Source organism: Schistocerca cancellata, chromosome 5, assembly GCF_023864275.1.
Source record: "Schistocerca cancellata isolate TAMUIC-IGC-003103 chromosome 5, iqSchCanc2.1, whole genome shotgun sequence".
Taxonomy (NCBI): domain Eukaryota; kingdom Metazoa; phylum Arthropoda; class Insecta; order Orthoptera; family Acrididae; genus Schistocerca; species Schistocerca cancellata.
Genome location: NC_064630.1, coordinates 509,158,389 through 509,177,616, shown reverse-complemented (window position 1 = coordinate 509,177,616; position 19,228 = coordinate 509,158,389). Strand labels below are relative to the sequence as shown.

Below are 19,228 nucleotides of genomic sequence, written 5' to 3'. Positions count from 1 at the left end.
AACTGGTCAGCTCGCCACTGACGTAGTTGTGTTCAGACTGGTATCAGTAACACCTCGTAGAAGTTGTTTGAAGAAATCCTGTGTTTCCGATGTGAAACTAATGAGACCCACTTTTCAGTTTTCTTGATATAGTTCTGCTACTGAGTTGCATAAGTTATACACAGTATACGTAATAGCCTTTAATTTTTGATTGCATTTTGAAAGGCTGGCTTGAAAACTATCATACTGCGACCACATGTTTTACAAATGTGACGCGTGCTGCCATCTGTTGACTTCGTTTAGAATCATTGTTTCTGTACGAAAGAGCGCGCATAATACGTCCCCAAAGAGTGTGTGCGTTCTCTTTAGGGTTGGTTGGTTGGTTAGTTGGTTGGTTGATTGATTTGGGGGAGAGGACAAAACAGAGAGGTCATCGGACCCATCGGATTAGGAAAGAATGGGGAAGGAGGTCAGCCGTAACCTTTCAAAGGAGCCATCGCGGCATTTGTCTGAAGCGATTTTAGGAAATCAACGGAAAACCTAAATCAAGGCGGCCGAATGCGAGTCTGGTGTGCTAACCACTGCGCTACCTCTCTCTGTCTCTCTTTAGGACACAACTGCAAATTTGCGTTTTGAAGTCAGAAGGATAGGTTTTTTTTTCTGAATGACTTCAAATTAAGTACGAAAATCGGACAGGAAGCTCATCTAAACTGAAGACCTGCTCATTGAGGCCAGACAACAAATTGAAAATGGAGACAGCAAGCAAAGGTTGCCACTGATCTTGGTTCGAAGAAGCCTGCTGTAAGGAAAAGACTGAAAGCTTTGAGTAGGGAACATAGATTTTGGCGTATCCAGAAGACTGGATCCAGTGCACTGAGTGTGGGAGATGTGGTACGAACAGTACTCTTCATTTGAGGGTGATATCGCGTTCATTTGTTACATTTGCTAAATGCTTACTATTTGGGCAAGTTTCGCATATTCTTAAGCGCATGTGAATGAAAGAGTGCACATTTCCCGTTTTTTGTATTTTTGAAGAGTTCAATGAAAGGATTATCTCTCAGCTGCTGTAGTATTCTCAACATGTACATTTTGTGATAATACATATAAATATAAAATGATTTTGTTTTCCTCTTGATAATAACCAAAATATTTAAGGTTATTCTTTAACTGCGCACTCTTAGGTATGGTTCCCTAACCATCGCTTACACAGTCTGCTTAACCTGAGCACTGGAGACGTCGACGAGATGCTGTACAGCGCCAGATTTGCAACTGGTGGCAAAAATTGGAACTAATTTTTTTTCTAGCATATTCGGTTCCACATTAATCCATTAGAATAGCTACTAAGTTTCGCTACCATGCGATAATTACAGCTCGCACTGGACCTGTGCATGGAGCTGCAGTTTAATTACAGCCATCTGGTTCTTACCATTCTACCACACGTTAGGGTTTCTTCCTTTTCCAGTCGCGTACCGAGGACGGGAAGGATTACTGGTTAAAACCATCTGTAGTTAATCTTGTTCTCGTGAACACTGCAGGAGCAGTACGAAAGGGCTTGTTGTAAACTATTAGATGCCTCCTTTAATACTTGGAAATTTTTGTGTGGAACGGAAAGTTAAGACCCATCTTCAGGCACCTGCGAGTTCAGGTATTTGAGGATTTACACTACTGGCCATTAAAATTGCTACACCAAGAAGAAATGCAGATCATAAACGGGTATTCATTCGACAAATATATTATACTAGAACTGACATTTGATTACATTTTCACGCAATTTGGGTACATAGATCCTGAGAAATCAGTGCCCAGAACAACCACCTCTGGCCGTAATAACGGCCTTGATACGCCTGGGCATTGAGTCAGACAGAGCTTGGATGGCCTGTACAGGTGCAGCTGCCCATGCAGCTTCAACACGATACCACAGTTCATCAAGAGTAGTGACTGGCGTATAGTGACTAGACAGTTGCTCGGCCACAATTGACCAGACGTTTTCAATTGGTGAGAGATCTGTTGAATGTGCTGGCCAGGCAGCAGTCGAACATTTTCTGTATCCAGAAAGGCCCGTACAGGACCTGCAACATACGGTCGTGCATTATCCTGCTGAAATGTAGGGTTTCGCAGGGATCGAATGAAGGATAGAGCCACGGGTCGTAACACATCTGAAATGTAACGTTCACTGTTCAAAGTGCCCCCAATGTGAACAAGAGGTGACCGAGACGTGTAACCAATGCCACCCCATACCATCACGCCGGGTGGTACGCCAGAATGGCGATGACGAATACACGCTTCCAGTGTGCGTTCACCGAGATGTCGTCAAACACGGTGCGACCATCATGATGCTGTAAACAGAACCTGGATTCATCCGAAAATAATGATGTTTTGCCAGTCGTGGTTCGTGGTTCGTCGATGAGTACACCATCGCAGGCGCTCCTGTCTGTGATGCAGCGTCAGGGGTAACCGCAGCCACGGTCTCCGAGCTGATAGTCCATGCTGCTGCAAACGTCGTCGAACTGTTGGTGCAGATGGTTGTTGTCTTGCAAACGTCCGAGGGATCGAGACGTGGCTGCACGATCCGTTACAGCCATGCGGATAAGATGACTGTCATCTCGACTGCTAGTGATACGAGGCCATTGGGATCCAGCACGGCGTTCCGTATTACCCTCCTGAACAACTGGATCTCGACCAACGCGAGCAGCAATGTCGCGACACGATAAACCGCAATCGCGACAGGCTACAATCCGACCTTTATCAAAGTCGGAAACGTGATGGTACGCATTTCTCCTCCTTACACGAGGCATCACAACAACGTTTCACCAGGCAACGCCGGTCAACTGTTGTTTGTGTACGAGAAATCGGTTGGAAACTTTCTTCATGTCAGCACGTTGTAGGTGTCGCCACCGGCGCCAACCTTGTGTGAATGCTCTGAAGAGCTAATCATTTGCATATCACAGCATCTTCTTCCTGTCGGTTAAATTTCGGGTCTGTAGCACGTCATATTCGTGGTGTAGCAATTTTAATGACCAGTAGTGTATCGTTGATTGAGCCCATGCGATCATTCATTTCATATTCCCACAATTCCTTACACCCAGGTACTTGTTGATACTGCGGTCATAGTTTTGAGTTTGGTGCGGTGCATAGTTTGTTCATACTTGATTACCGCTGAAAGGATGATGTCGCTTCTGCCATCCTCCCACACCTCGCCGCAGCAAGTGGCAACACGGTGGAGGCGTCGGTCGCAGGCCGTGACGAGGCTCGCCGCGGCCTTCCAAACATCGGTTCCGTCCGTCGGCCGGCACCTGAGCGCGCTCTTCCGAAACGGCCGGCCACGCACAAAAACGCGGCGCGCCCCGTTCTCCGGACTCGGCTGCCCCCGGGCTACCTGCCCGACACGCGACAGGTGCACCGCCGGCCGCTCGCCTCCAATCCGGTTTCTGGCTGGCGTTCAGTTGCGCCGCCGGTGGCCACGCGCGCGGACGGAGTACTGTGCTGCCTGCGACCCTGCTCGACGGCGATTCGTTAGGAGGCGAGCGATGGTGATACACACGTCGATGGACCGCTTTTGTGCTTTTCTGTGTCGTCGATAATGACCCGATTCACTTATTTCGTGACAATTAGAGGACGGTGCATGTCTTCTGTAGCCTCCTGCCCCGCCGGGTCGTCTGACAGCTGCACATTCCAACAGATTCTGAGACACTACAACCTCTTCTGCATCTCCAGTTTTCGGTGAGTACAGTGCTGTGACACGTGTGAATACAGAACAGTTGTTAAACAAGACGAGAAGATCCCCGACAGTTACATCTACATCTACGTGACTACTCTGCAATTCGTAATTAATTGCCTGGCAGAGGGTTCATCCAACCACCTTCACGTTATTTCTCGAACAGCGCGAGGGAAAAGGAGCACTTCATTCCTTCCGTGCGAGCTCTTATTTCTCTTATAACAATGATTTCTCCGTATCTAGGTGGGCCCCACCAAAATATTCTCGCATTCGGACGAGAAAGTTGGTGATTGAAATTTCTTGAGGAGATCTTGCCGCAACGAAAACCATATTTTTTTCAGTATTGGTTAAAAACAGTCTTGGTTGCAATTTTAGTGTTTTTATTTTTCAACGACGCGTTTCGCCTCATTTAGACGATAAGCTGAAGATGCCTAAATAAGGCGAAACGCGTCGTTGAAAAATAATAAAACTAAAATTGCAACCAAGACTGTTTTTAACCATTACTGTTAAGCACCGGTTTGCTGTTATGCAACATATGGACTGGAAGAATTTCTTAAATATTTTTTTCAACAATTGTCACACCGTATACTTTGGACAAGGTAGACCCACGACGTACGTAACATGTCACGCAAACATAAACATATGTACAAGTGTATATTTTAGTGTGTGTCGTGTGTTTTAAGAATTAACAAGCTCAGAGGGTGAGTGCTACGAGTGCGAAAATGATCACGTGGTTGGTTGGTTGATTCGGGGGAAGGGGACCAAACAGCGAGCTCATCAGATGAAGGAAGGACGGGGAAGGAAGTCGGCCGCGGCCTTTCAAAGGAACCAACCCAGCATTTGCCTGAAGTGACTTACGGAAATCACGCAAAACCTAAATCGGAATGGCCGGACGCTAGTTTGAACCGTCGTCCTCCCGAATGCGAGTCAAGTCTGCTAACCACTATGCTACCCGCTCGATAATGATCACATACATAAGGTGCTTTTTAACTGTAAATGGTCTCATTTTTGAGAAGCTTACGTATAATGTGCTGCGTTTTATGCACCATAATGACAACATGGCATGAGATACTAACTCTCAATGGACCTCTTTTCATAACAAAAATTTTTCGAAGACCCGGAGATGACAGTTGCACCTGTCGAAACCAGTTATACACCGTAAAGACTAATTTATGCGATCATGGCTACTCAAAGCTTCTTCCCTCTTTAGTAGATCTGTTGTATCCTCTAAGAGTTCGGGTAATAAAACCCAGTCTATGGTTTGTCTTCCCCACAGCATTATCAATGTGATTGTTCCGATTCAAGTTATTCGTAATTGTAATCCCCAGGCATTTAGTTGAATTCACAGCATTTTGATTTGTATGATTCATCGTGTAACCGAAATTTAGCGGATTCCTTCTAGTACTCACGTAGATAACTTCACTTTTCCGAGTCTACTGTCATTTTTCGCACGATGCCGATATCTTGTTTAAATCATTTTTCAAATGGTTGTGATCGCCTGATGACTTTAGGAGACGGCAGTTGACAGTATCATCTCCAAACAATCTAAGACCTCTGCTCTTATTGTCTCCTAGATTGCTTATATAGACCAGGAACAGAAAAGGGCCTATAACAATACGCTGTGGAACGCCAGATCTCACTTGTGTTTTACTCAATGGTTATCTGTCTGTTACTGTGAACTTTGAACTTTCCGACAGGAAATCACGAATCCAGTCGCACAACTGAGGCGATACTCCGTAGGCACGCAATTTGATTAGAAGTGGCTTGTGAGGAACAGTATTATAAGCCTCCTGGAAATCTAAAAGTAAGCACACAGTTTGTGATACCTTGTCGATGGCACTCACTACTCCATGTGAATAAATAGCTAGTAGCGTTTGATAAGAACATTTTCTGAATCGATGCTGGCTATTTGTCAAAAACTCTTTATCCTCCAGGTAATTTATAATGTTCGAACACACAGTGGCTTTTGTAACGTTTCTTCTGCCTGCCACGACCAACCACACAACGTAGTTTTGTTTAAGGTTGGTTTACATCGGCCATATTTTACGACAATATTTGGCAGCAATAATGTTGCTATTAACATTGCTGGAATGCGGATGCAATAAAGTGCAATTATGTGGTATGGCCGGGCAATACTGGCGACATTGCAGCTGTTTCTCACCAAGAGTGGAGAATATTTCGTGTTGCAGGGCAGTGTCTACCTCTGTACTTTGTAAAAATTTGCCTCTCGCTCTCACCTTTGCAACCCACTTCTGTCACCGACAGCGCTGCCGTCACATCTCTGAGCGAATACAATATCGTTCCGCTGTTGTTCAGAAGTTTGCGGGCGTACATATAACCGTCTACATCTACATCTACATGGATACTCTGCAAATCACATTTAAGTGCCTGGCAGAGGGCTCATCGAACCACCTTCACAATTCTCTATTATTCCAATCTCGTATAGCGCGTGGAAAGTACGAACACCTATGTCTTTCCGTACGAGCTCTGATTTCCCTTATTTTATCGTGGTGATCGTTCCTCCCTACGTAGGTCGGTGTCAACAAAATATTTTCACATTTGGAGGAGAGAGTTGTGATTGGAATTTCGTGAGAAGATTCCGTCGCAACGAAAAACGCCTTTCTTTTAATGACTTCTAGCCCAAATCCTGTATTATTTCTGTGCCACTCTCTCCCATATTTGGCGATAATACAAAACGTGCTGCCTTCCTTTGAACTTTTTCGATGTACTCCGTCAGTCCTATCTGATAACGTTCCCACACCGCGCAGCAGTATTCTAAAAGACTGATATATCGTGTAACCGAAGTTTGAGTTCCTTTTAGCAGTCATGTAGATGACCTCACACTTTTCGTTATTTAGGGTCAGCTGCCACTTTTCGCACCATTCAGATATTTTTTCTAAGTCGTTTTGCAGTTTGTTTTGATCTTCTGAAGACTTTATAAGTCCATAAACGACTGCGTCATCTGCAAACAACCGAAGACGGGTGCTCCGATTGTCTCCCAAATCGTTTATATAGATAAGGAACAGCAAAGGGCCTATAACACTACCTTGAGGAACGCCAGAAATCACTACTGTTTTACTCGATGACTTTCAGTCAATTACTACGAACTGTGACCTCTCTGACAGAAAATCGCAAATCCAGTCACATAACTGAGACGATATTCCATAAGCACGCAATTTCAATACATGCCGCTTGTGTGGTACAGTGTCAAAAGCCTTCCGGAAATCCAGGAATACGGAATCGATCTGAAATCTCTTGTCAATAGCACTCAACATTTCATGTGAATAGAGAGCTAGTTGTGTTTCATAGGAACGATGTGTTCTAAACCCATGTTGACTGTGTGTCAATAGACCGTTTCCTTCGAGGTAATTCATAATGTTCGAACACAATGTATGTTCTAAAATCCTGCTGCATAACGACGTTAACGATATGGGCCTGTAATTTAGTGGATTACTCCTACTACCTTTCTTGAATATTGGTGTGAGCTGTGCAACTTTCAAGTCTTTGAGTACGGATCTTTCGTAGAGCGACGGTTGTATGTGATTGTTAAGTATGGAGCTAATGCATCAGCATACTCGGAAAGGAACCTAACTGGTATAAAGTCTGGACCAGAAGACTTGTTTTTATTATTTGAGTTGCTTCACTACTCCGAGGATATTTATTTCTGCGTTACTCATGTTCGCAGCTGTTCTCAGTTCGAATTCTGGAATTTTTACTACGTCTTCTTTTGTGAAGGCATTTCGGAAGGCTGTGTTTAGTAACTCTGCTTTGGTAGCACTGTCTTCGATAGTATCTCTATTGTTATCGCGCAGAGAAGGCATTGATTGTTTCTTGCCGCTAACATACTTCACATACTACCAGAATCTCTTTGGGTTTTCTGCCAGGTTTCGAGACAGTTTCGTTGTGGAAACTGTTATAGGCGTCTCGCATTGAACTCCGCGCTAAGTTTCCAGGTTATGTAAAGGATCGCCAATCTTGGGCTTTTTGCATCTGTTTAAATTTGGCATGTTTGTTTCGTTGTTTGAGCAACAGTGTTCTGACCCGTTTTGTGTACCAAGGAGGATCAGCTTCGTCGTTTGTTAGTTTATTGGCCGGCCGCGGTGGTCTCGCGGTTAAGGCGCTCAGTCCGGAACCGCGCGACTGCTACGGTCGCAGGTTCGAATCCTGCCTCGGGCATGGATGTGTGTGATGTCCTTAGGTTAGTTAGGTTTACGTAGTTCTAAGTTCTAGGGGACTTATGACCTAAGATGTTGAGTCCCATAGTGCTCAGAGCCATTTGAACCATTTTTGTTAGTTTATTTGGTATAAATCCCTCAATTGCTGCCGATACTATCTTTGAATTTAAGCCACATCTGGCCTACACTTATATTATTAATTTGGAATGAGTGGAGATTGTTTTGTTGGCTGTTGTTATGCTGTTGTGTAAAGCAGCGAAGAAGTGGACAAAATACCGAACGGTGAATTTCATAAATGCGATCCATCTACGACCAGAGCTATGGAACGTACAAAGTAATGTATATTAAAGTTGCCTTATCGTTTGTGCTGGTGAATTATATAATCAGGGCGAGGTCGGCCAATTGCCGATGTACAACACCCTCGAATTCATACGGAAATCGGCGAAATGCCACGAATAATGAGGATAATGGGTAAGGCTACAGAAGTAGCGTGTGGATAAGTGGAATTTTGAGTCTGATCGCAGGCGTGCTAGGGTAGTCCATCCAGCTGCGATGACCATTGTGTCTCGATGACGCAGTGGTTAGCGCACTTGCCTCGTAAGCAGGAGACCTAGGTTCGAATTCCAGTTTCGCACCGATTGTCAATTTTCACCATTGTTTTAAATCACACCCACTGACAGTTAATGTCATTAATTTCTTTCTATTTGATTCATAGTAGCTGCAGGATACGTCAACAAACAGAATTTCCGTCGCAGGGAATAGGGAAATCCTTGAGTTTAACGATTGTCCATTACCTTTCGCAAAGGTTACAGTGTGGTGTGTTGTATCAGCATTGGCCTGTGCGTTTTTGAACGTGAGGGTGGTGTTGCAAAAGCAGTAATATCCGACAGATTTATTGATATGCCTGAAACATTCTTTGCACCGAGACACACCGCCGGCCGCAGTGACCGAGCGGTTCTAGGCGCTTCAGTCCGGAACTGCGCTGCTGGTACGGTCGCAGGTTCGAATCCTGGTCGGGCATGGATGTGAGTGATGTTCTTAGGTTAGGTAGGTTTAAGGAGTTCTAAGTCTAGGGGACGGATGACCTCAGATGTTAAGTCTCATAGTGGTTAGAGCCATTTAAACTGAGATTGCACGATCCTAACATCGAAAACATGTTGTTTCAGCAGGACGGAGCAACATTACAGCTCGACAGTCGATGGAAAGCCGTTCGCCACTGTTTGGTAGACGCGTCATTTCACGTAATGGTCACATTTCGTTGCCTGCGTGATAACCTGATTTTAGTGTGTCCTATTTCTTTCCTGTGGGGACATCTTAAAAGTAATGTGTACTCTACACGTCCTGCAATTATCCATGAACTAAAGCAGAGTACTAAAGACGAAATCATTGCCCTTCCTCGAGACATGCTTCACCGAACATTCCGAAGTTTCTCTAAGAAGAATGTGGACGCTGAGAGGGAGCACATCTTTCCGATGTTATTTTTAAGAAGTAAGCAGACAGTCTGTAATGCAAACATAAATGGCATATTTTATACATGCACCTTCGACAGTAATAAAATGCTTTTCCTGTGTCTATCCTCGCAAATTACGTTACTTGAAAATTTCCCGCTTCCCTTCGCCACCTTGTACGTTATCCGGCGTAGGGAAGCAGTCAGCAGGCTAACTACAGTTTCGATATCTGTATCCATACGTTATTTGTGACATCTAAGCAGGTTGATTGACAACTGATTCGTCACGACTCGGCAAAGAGACTCATTCGATAGGATTGCCCGTGCCGAAGTGCTGTTGCTGCGAGGAGAGAAGTGGCAGAGCACTCAAAGCGGTACCTCGGGGCGTGGGACAATCGCCCCGCCGTACAATGCGACATTCCTCGCTCCCGGTCTTCGGCATCTCCAACAAGCATCTCGCCAACAGCGAGGAGGATCCGCCCCAAAGTTTCCGGCTCGGCTTGTGTACCGAAGACGGCGCGCCAATAGACAGCGAACATTTCTGCTGAAATTTAAACTGTTACTTCCGCGAAGAAGCACTCCCCGTCTCGCACGTGACGAATTAATTAAAGGGAGTCTGCGAGAGCGCCATTTTGGTCCGTCGCCCCTAATCCTGCCGTCGCACCCCCCCTTCCCCTTTTTCCCCTTTCCCCTGGTTCTTCCCAACTTTCATTCGGGAAGCTATTTCCATTCGTTACGCAAACAGGATTCCAAACTACTCGGCGTTCCTCCGAAGAAAGGTTGCGTAACTTGAGATGTTTATCGCTCCCAAACTTTTATTTTATGGTGTGAACGTTTATAGCATACTCCTCCGGGGAAGACGGCGGCGCTTCCCCCGACGTAACATGCGGGTGCTTTGTTCGGCTGCACCCCGCACGCCGTGCCGTGTACAGAAGTCTGTTTGCGGAATTAGCCCCGGCTTAAATCCGTATTTGCACGTCTGCTCCCCCCTCGCTAGTAATAGACAAGCCAAGTCCCTAATGCCCCACAGCGGATTCATTAACCGGAGACAATCTCCCTGTAGGTAAACTATCACTGCGCCCACAACGCGTCATACATTTTAATGCGCCGCTCCGCGATTTTGATTCATCCAGCCATTGCGGCATCTATGGTTCGGTAGGGCGACTGATTTACTCGCTCAACAGGATGCGAATGTACGATCATAGTCCAGCTGCTCTGCCTCACAAGGGGAAGGCCTCAGACACGGCGAACCGATTCGGCTCGTATTTAGTAGTTCATTTGAGTACAACCTAACATGAAATACATTCAGATATTTTGGCACAACACCCCAACGTTTTTGAGAGAACCACCCCTAAAGTTCATGACTCGTAATTGGCTCGAAACTGACGGAATCGACAAATAACTGAAAACTGAACATTTGTCATCATATATGTGGTTTACAAATGGAAACTGAGAAAATAAACTGTTATGGCTGTCCCTTAGGTACCCATTAGGTATCCGCTATTCAACGAAAGCGCCACCGACGTAGCGAACAAGTCATTTGGATGAGAAGCAGAGAACATGTATTGGATTTCCAGAAGTATTCAGCAGTTTTTTCTTTTTTTCATTTGTATTTTTTTCACCCGAAATTGGTAGTACATAGGGTTAATGAAGTAAGTAAATCAATGAGGAATAATAACCAAGTAGATAAATGAATTTCTCAAACGATTTGGATTAGCAAAGAATTAAAATTTCAAGCCTAGTTGTATGAAAAGACTGCTATGAAGACGAGCTTTCGACGCAGGTAATAGCATAATAGAAAAAAAAAAACGAACGCTTGTCTTTGTCGGTAGTATACATAAAATAACGCATTCGTACACGACGCATGATACGATTATAGCGTCTGGAAAATTGTTGCCTAAAGTGTTCTCGTGCTTTCGAGAAATTAATTATCAGTTTTGTTCTCGCGGTATAAAAGATGTCAATCATATAACCAACGCGTTAAAAAATATTTACGTCAGATGCTCCAAATCCGAGAAACTGATAAATTCAGCCGGCCGAAGTGGCCGTGCGGTTAAAGGCGCTGCAGTCTGGAACCGCAAGACCGCTACGGTCGCAGGTTCGAATCCTGCCTCGGGCATGGATGTTTGTAATGTCCTTAGGTTAGTTAGGTTTAACTAGTTCTAAGTTCTAGGGGACTAATGACCTCAGCAGTTGAGTCCCATAGTGCTCAGAGCCATTTGAACCATTTTGATAAATTCAAATTACAAAACATATCTTGAGAAAATTTTAAATCCGTAAGTTGCTGACAAGTTTTGTCTGATACTGGATTTCTGAAGTAGACAAGCTATTAGTGACATGTAAGATATCATGGTTATAAATGACGAAAGGTAACCGACTTGCACGATAGGAGTGATACCGCCAAACTACACGGCCTATGTGCTAGCCATGTAGTGTTTATTTTTATCGCCAGTTTAAAAAATTTATTTCGAAGCTTCAAAACTGCAATCTGCGTCTGAAAACCCAGCGGGAATTGCACAGCCACATGGATGCAATAGCGATTCACAGCATAATTCATTATCAACTTTCAGTACAGTTTTTTGAGGCTGTATTATCGTATGCGTGGCGTGCACCAAAAGTAATTTTCGAAAAAGAAATATTTTTAAATGTAAACGAAGTCTCCTTTCCGCCGAATCTTTGCAGGGACAGTTGTAGTTGAGCGAAGATTGCGTTCATTACATGTTCTTGGTGCTGCGAGTGTATTTGCTTTGAAAGTTTATCATGACAAGTATCACGTATCTAGTTGTTCCAGGGAAACTGAGTACTTCCATCAAAGTGAGTGAAAGAGCCACTGCAAGGCGACATACATTAAATTTTTAGTTCTTTACTAATGCAAGTCGTTTGAAAAATTGATATGCTCCCTTGTTCTAATTCCTTATTGATTTACTTACATTACTAACTCCCCACCACTATTGCTACCAATTTCGAAACGGAAAAGAAGCAAATTAAAGAAAACGGTACAATCGATGTGGGAACCAAAGGTGGGAACTCTTCTCCACGAGGCAGATGCTCTTTTGGAACAGGAAATAGGTTAAACAAAACATCATTATTCGTTAAAAGCATAAATATGTCGTGAAGGCCGTCCGTCCGACGGAATCAACATTACACCTCACTCAAGTCTGCTACCGACAAGACTACCATTGTTTTTAAACAAGGCGTACAAAAGTGGTCAATAAAATACGTGCATCCGTAAACAAGAAAACCTGAAGGTAAACTAAGAGACGTGATGCCTTAGACAAAGAGGAAAACAGGGGCGAGGGCATGGTAAGACTTGTAGGCTTACTTCTGTTCGGCAGATGGAACATGGGGGCAGAGTAAGCAAGTGCAATATACGATGCCTTGCCACGGTGTCCCCGGCACCACCATGGGGCAGAAGCACTCGAAAGGAGGGCAGAAGCCAAAGAGGATGGGACAATATAATTGAGGAAATGACCAGCATGCTCTGATATAGTGCGTAAAAGAAAGGGGCGCGTGTCCTTGCGCCTACACCGCTGTGGGGTACGATATAGAAATGTAGAGCGAGGAATTTAAGACGTCACCGGAGAGAGAGAGGGGGGGGGGGGGAGGGGGAGGGGGGTGACGTAAGAATCGTGCGAAAGTAATTGGTGAAGGAGGTCGTCGATTTCATTGTGGGTGGCTTGTAAGTAATACTAGAGGTCAAGGTTTGATTTATCGGCATCAGTATACAGGTAAGTGATCGCCCGTATGTCTTGGTCGCTACGCCAGTACCATTTATGCTGAATGAATGGCGTTTACCTCTCGCGTGCATAAGCGGCAGTCGAAAAAGTTTGTTTCCTCGATTACCAGGAAAATAAGCGTTTGTGGACGCCATACATGCAGACGTAAAACGTTCAGTTTTCTATCGATTCTGTAAATTCTGGTCGATCCGCGTTATCAACTGTAGGGGTGAATTTTTTTGTAACCCGCCTGGAAGGCGGCACGTGGGTTGGATTAGGGATAGGTAAAAGACGTCGGTACTGGTGTATGAATTTAAATCCCCTTTACCCAAGCATTAATAATACATAACTTGGAATGAGGTTGGAAGCTGAAGCGAAGTGTCCTGACTGACTGCACCTGATGAAATGGGCTGAAGCAGCCGCGGAGCTTGTAGACCTCGACAGCGCCCGCTAGAGGGCGCTGTCGTCCGTCTCTCGTAGTGCCAACTTGAGAAACTATTCCGTGGCATCGTTGATATCGATACCATAATTTATTTTTTTAAAGAATGGGTGAGAGGGGGGGGGGGTGCTTGTAGCAGGTTGAGCCAAAATATCGTAGTGTTTCATTGTAGACTGTACACAAGCGACTTGCCAAATATGAGCTGTATCGGTTAGCCGTGTCTGTGGTCTTCCCCTTGTTAGCATTCAAACACGTGCTACAGTGGGAAGCGTGGGGTACGCCAAGGAGCGATAGCTAGGCCCCCACAAAGCACCTGCCGATAACTAACTCGGTGACCTGATGCGTAGGACTCTGGGGCGACTTAGTTCCGGAAACCTACCGAGGACTTGACGAATCCATCCCATGCACGTTCAAAAGGTGGACCAACATTTAACGGCTGGTCACATTGTTTTGTCTCATAAGTGCTAGTAGCATTCTAAAAAGTGAGAGGGGCGTCTATAAAATGTAACAATCATGTTTCGTGACGTCTGCTGCTCCTCAGGTTTGATGATGTGTTACTACTGCAATGCGCAGGAAAATTCGACATTTCCCGTGTCACAGGGTGAACCTGTCGTGCCCCCGGGGGATGTAGAGAGTACTAAGTTGGCAACGCTGATGAAGAGGCAGGAAGATTTATTGTGGGAGCGGACAGTTGAAGCGACGGCGGGCCCTGCGGATTAACAGCCTGGCGCCATATATCACCACTTGCGCGCTCGTTTCCTCTTTCCAGTGCTCACGTGGAAGGACCTGCGGCGTCGTATTACACAACAGGTAGGTCAGACCCCTGTCACCGCCTAATTACGATGATGTTTCACTGTCCGCGCCAGTCATCAATAACGCTGATGCTACCAGAGGACGCGACGTACTGCACCATGTTGACGGTTGTCTCTCAAGATAACAATGAAAATAAAACATGCTGTATTGTACTCAACAGTTAGATGTCCTCAGAGGAGACACTATATGCTACCTCGCCATTGTTTTCAAATGCGGAAAAACGTCTTTCTCTCACCTTCCAACTCATTCCTCGCGTATTCCGAGCACTGTGTTGAAATATCAAACAACGGGCGTCGTTTTATGATTAACAACCAGTTTTCAACAGGAGACGTCCGTATATTCAAATGCTCCATTTTTCTCTACTGTATGTGACATTTTGGAAATTCTCGTCTGTTTACATTGTTGTCCATATATTCATTCTTCATCTTGTGGTTGAAGCTTACTCTTGTGTCCGTGTCTGCTTCCAAATAAATTTTGTTTTTGGATAGGCTCCTCATTGTGCAAACACATTCATTTCTTCTTTTCTATTGAGGCATGTTTCGCTGTAGTTACAGCGTCATCAGTGGCTTCTGTATTTTCTTTCTATTAAATACAGGAAAACTGCTGTTTACTACATGTACACAGTTTGTAGAAAAAATATCCACAAAATAGACAAGAACTTTTTATATATACATTGTTAACGTATGTTGCAGATTTTGTGGCTTTCTATATTTTGTATTATAGTTGCTTCTCTTTCACAGTTTGTCATCTGCAAGCATAGAGAACTTAATGTAGAAAACTTATTCCATCGAAAATTTTCCACTCGGTATGTTAAACTGTTGTGCTTTTGTGACTAACATTATTTTATTCATGAACAGCATCAGCATTATACGATTCGTTCAATGAGGATACATCAAGATTACAATTCATTAGGGACTAACTTCGCTTGAGACTGTCGCACAAATTAATTCAAATAGTGTAGGAAAACCATAGAAAACCCAAACCGAATGGGTTGGCGCAATGCTAAGACACGGGACTAGGATTTGGGAGTACGGCGCTTAAAATCCACGTCTGGTCATCTAGATTTAGGTTTCCGCTTAAAGCGAATGCCGAGATGGTTCATTTGAAAGGCACGGCTTACTTCCAATCCCAATTGGATATTCTGTTCTGTGTTTAATCACAGTACCTCGACGAAACGTCAATCTCCGATCCTCCTTTTTCTACCCTAGAAAACCCAAATAGCGAGAAGCCAGGACGAGGATTTGAGATGAACTCTGTGCCATCTCTACCCTTGTTTCTCTTCTAGAACAGGGCAGAATTGCGGGAGGCAAGGCTACCTAATTTCAAAAAATAAAATCGACACTCTTCCAATCCAAAACAAGTAAGTCAGGGATGTGGAATTTGCCAGACATCATTCACAGTTCGTGAAGGCTTCAAAGATAAATGTTATTAGCTGCACTCGCTCTTAGACTGACCTACCTGCAATGAAGAGCCAAAGAAAGTGTTATAGGCATGCCTATTAAGATACAGAGATATGTAAACAGGCACAATAAGGCGCCGCGCTCGACTACGCCTATATAAGACAAGTGGATGGCACACTTGTTAGATCGGTTACTGTAGCTACAATGACAGCTTATCACGATTCAGGTGAGTTTGACCGTGGTGATATAGTCGGCGCAAGAGTGAAGGGACACAGCTTCTCCGAGGTAGCGATGAAGTGGGGATTTTCCCGTACGACCATTTCGCGAGTGTACCGTGAATATCACGAAACAGGTAAAACATTGCTGTGTTCTGAAAAAGATCCTGCGAGAACGACGACTGAAGAGAATCGTTCAACGCAAGTGCAACCCTTCCGTAAACTACTGCAGATTTCAGTGCCGAGCCATCAACAAGTGTCAGCGTGCGAACTATCCAACGAAACATTATCGATATGGTCTTTCGGAGCCGAAGGAGCACTCGTGTACCCCTGACGGCTGCACGACACAAAGCTTTATGCCACGCCTAGACCCGTCAACACCGACACTGGACTGCTGATGAGTGGAAATTTGTTGCCTGGTTGGACGTGTCTCGTTTCAAACTGTATCGAGCGGATGGACCTGTACAGGTATGTAGGCAACCTCGTGAATCCATGGACTCTGCATATCAGCAGCGGACTGTTCAAGCTGGTGGAGACTCTGCAGTGGTATGTAGAGTGTACAGTTGGAGTGATATGGGACTCCTGATACGTCTAAGTGCGACTCTGACAGGTGATACGTACGTAAGTATCATGTCTCATCACCTGCATCTATTCATGTTCATTGTGCATTCCGACGGACATGGGAAATTCCAGCAGGACAATGCGATGCCCCCCACACGTCCAGAGTTGCTACCGAGTGGCTCCAGAAACACTCTTCTGACTTTAAATACTTCAGCTGGCCACCAGACTCCCCAGACATGAATATTATAGAGCATATCTGGGATGCCTTGCAACGTGCTGTTCAGAAGAGATCTCCTCCCCCTCGTATTCTTACGGATTTATGGACAGCCCTGCAGTATTCATGATGTCCGTTCCCTGCAGCACTACTTCAGACATTAGTCGAGTCCATGGCACGGCGAGTTGCGGCACTTCTGCGTGGTCGCAGGCGCCCTACACTATATTAGGCAGGTGTACCAGTTTCTTTGGCTCTTTAGAATTGCAGCCTTCGCTGTAAGGCATCGCGATGGCAGTACTCTTCGTACCTCAGTGGCAAGAATATTTCAGACTTGAGAAGTGACCCTCTGACTTTACTTCATCTGCTGGTAATGGCTGCACAGTCGCAATGCTTTCAGCCACTGGTGGAATTCTTGCCTGCTCTACTCTGCTCGGCATTCCCCGCCTTTAGCGACTCCTTTCGAGAGGTGACCCGCATTACTCGCCTGCGTCGCTGCCATTTGCGGTCGCTATTCGTTCTCTTCGCAGGGGCTCGGGGCTGCATTAACCTAGCAGCCGTGCTTCCCAGCTGAGTGTGAATACAGTTCGCGAAAGCTTCTGGGAGTAGCTTGCCTTCACGAGAGAACGCCAAGAGAAAGTCACCCGCCGTAACAATGCAGCATTTGTCAACTTAACTATGCGATGATCTATCGCAATGTTGAAAAATTCTCCTTCATCTTCTTCTTCTTCTGGCATCAGCATCCACCCTACAGGCCTATCCTGTTAGTCCCACGTGTCTCATAGTTTGGCCAATTTACATTGGTCGCGGTCTTCCTTTAGGTTTCTTTCCATTAACATTCCCTGTATTATGGTGTTCATGTCTCAGACAGTCGATGAATGTGCTCTTCTTTTGACAACTGATTTCCTACCGCTTCTCTCCTTACCTGCTGTTTAAGAATCTCTTCGTTTCTATCCATATTGGTCCACTTTATTTTCAGCATCCGTCCACGACACATCATCTCGAAAGAATTTAGCTTCTTCTCTTCCTCAGTGCCCATAGCCCACGTTTTACAACCATATACACACATCAAAAAAAGTTTTGGATCACCGCAGTTCCGAGAACTCCTGAAGATAGACTTCACTGTGGATCACAGACACAGTCCCAGTGACTGTTCACAAATGTCACTAAACACGCCCAAAGATCTAAACAACCAAGCATGAGCAGCTCCTATTAGACGGAGGAGGTCCGACAGCCGATCAAATGGTTCAAATGGTTCGGATGGCTCTGTGCACTATGGGACTTAACTTCTGAGGTAATCAATCTCCTAGAAAATTAGAACCACTTAAACCTAAGGACATCACACACATCCATGCCCGAGACAGGATTCGAACCTGCAACTGTAGCGGTTGCGCGGTTCCAGACTGTAGCGCCTATAACGGCTCGGGAACACCAGCCGGCGACAGCCGATCAGTTCCAGTCATCCACCAGTAAGGCCCGCATCTCGTGGTCGTGCGGTAGCGTTCTCGCTTCCCACGCCCGGGTTCCCGGGTTCGATTCCTGGCGGGGTCAGGGATTTTCTCTGCCTCGTGATGGCTGGGTGTTGTGTGCTGTCCTTAGGTTAGCTAGGTTTAAGTAGTTCTATGTCCTAGGGCTCTGATGACCATAGATGTTAAGTCCCATAGTGCTCAGAGCCATTTGAACCATCCACAAGTAAGGAGGTGCACGACTCATGTTGTTTGTAGTTCAACCATGCGTAGGCAGTCAATACTGTGGTTCGATTGCGTCCGCATTGTTACTTTGTGCCAGGAAGGGCTCTCAACAAGGGAAGTGTCCTGACGTCTCGGTGTGAACAACAGCGATGTTGTTCGGACATGGAGGAGATACAGAGAGACAGGAAGTGTCGATGACATGCCTCGCTCAGGCCGCCCAAGAGCTACTACTGCAGTGGATGACCACTACCTACGGATCATGGCTCGGAGGAACCCTGACAGCAACGCCACCATATTGAATAATGCTTTTCGTGCAGCCACAGGACGTCGTGTTACGACTCAAGCTGTGCGCAATAGGCTGCATGATGCGCAACTTCACTCCTGACGTCCATGGCGAGGTCCATCTTTGCAAAAAAGGCACCATGCAGCGCGGCGCAGATGTGCCCTGCAACATCCAGAATGGACCGCTCAGAATTGGCATCACGTTCTCTTCACCGATGAGTGTCGCATATGCCTTCAACCAGACAATCGTCAGAGAGGAAACTCGGTGAGGCTGAACGCTTTGGACACACTGTCCAGCGAGTGCAGCAAGGTGGTTCCCTGATGTTTTGGGGTGGCATTATGGGGGCGAACACAGGTTTGCATCAATGCAAGAGGACGTTCTGCTGGGTATTAGAGGTACCGGTGTGTACAGCAATCTGGACCACCACCTATGAAGGTCTCGCTGTATTGTGGTACAACAAGCAGTGTTTGGTTTTCATGAGCAATCGAAAGGGCGGAAATTATGTTTTTGTTGATCTCTGTTCCAATTTTCTGTACAGGTTCCGGAACTCTCGGAATCGAGGTGATGCAAAACTTTTTTTGAT

At 45.4% G+C, this 19,228-nt stretch overlaps 1 protein-coding gene across 2 annotated transcripts in view; it reads left to right on the top strand.

Moving 5' to 3' along the window:
* The window catches only part of LOC126187460 (irregular chiasm C-roughest protein), an 853,136-nt gene that overhangs the window by 272,497 nt on the left and 561,411 nt on the right, over positions 1 to 19,228 (top strand). The window contains exon 1 of one of the 2 annotated variants that reach the window (XM_049928555.1): positions 3,444 to 3,699. The exons of the other annotated variant lie outside the window; for it this stretch is intronic. The gene's annotated coding sequence lies outside the window, so the exon portion shown is untranslated. Of the gene's footprint in view, positions 1 to 3,443; positions 3,700 to 19,228 lie in introns of those variants that run through there. 2 annotated transcript variants of the gene reach the window in all.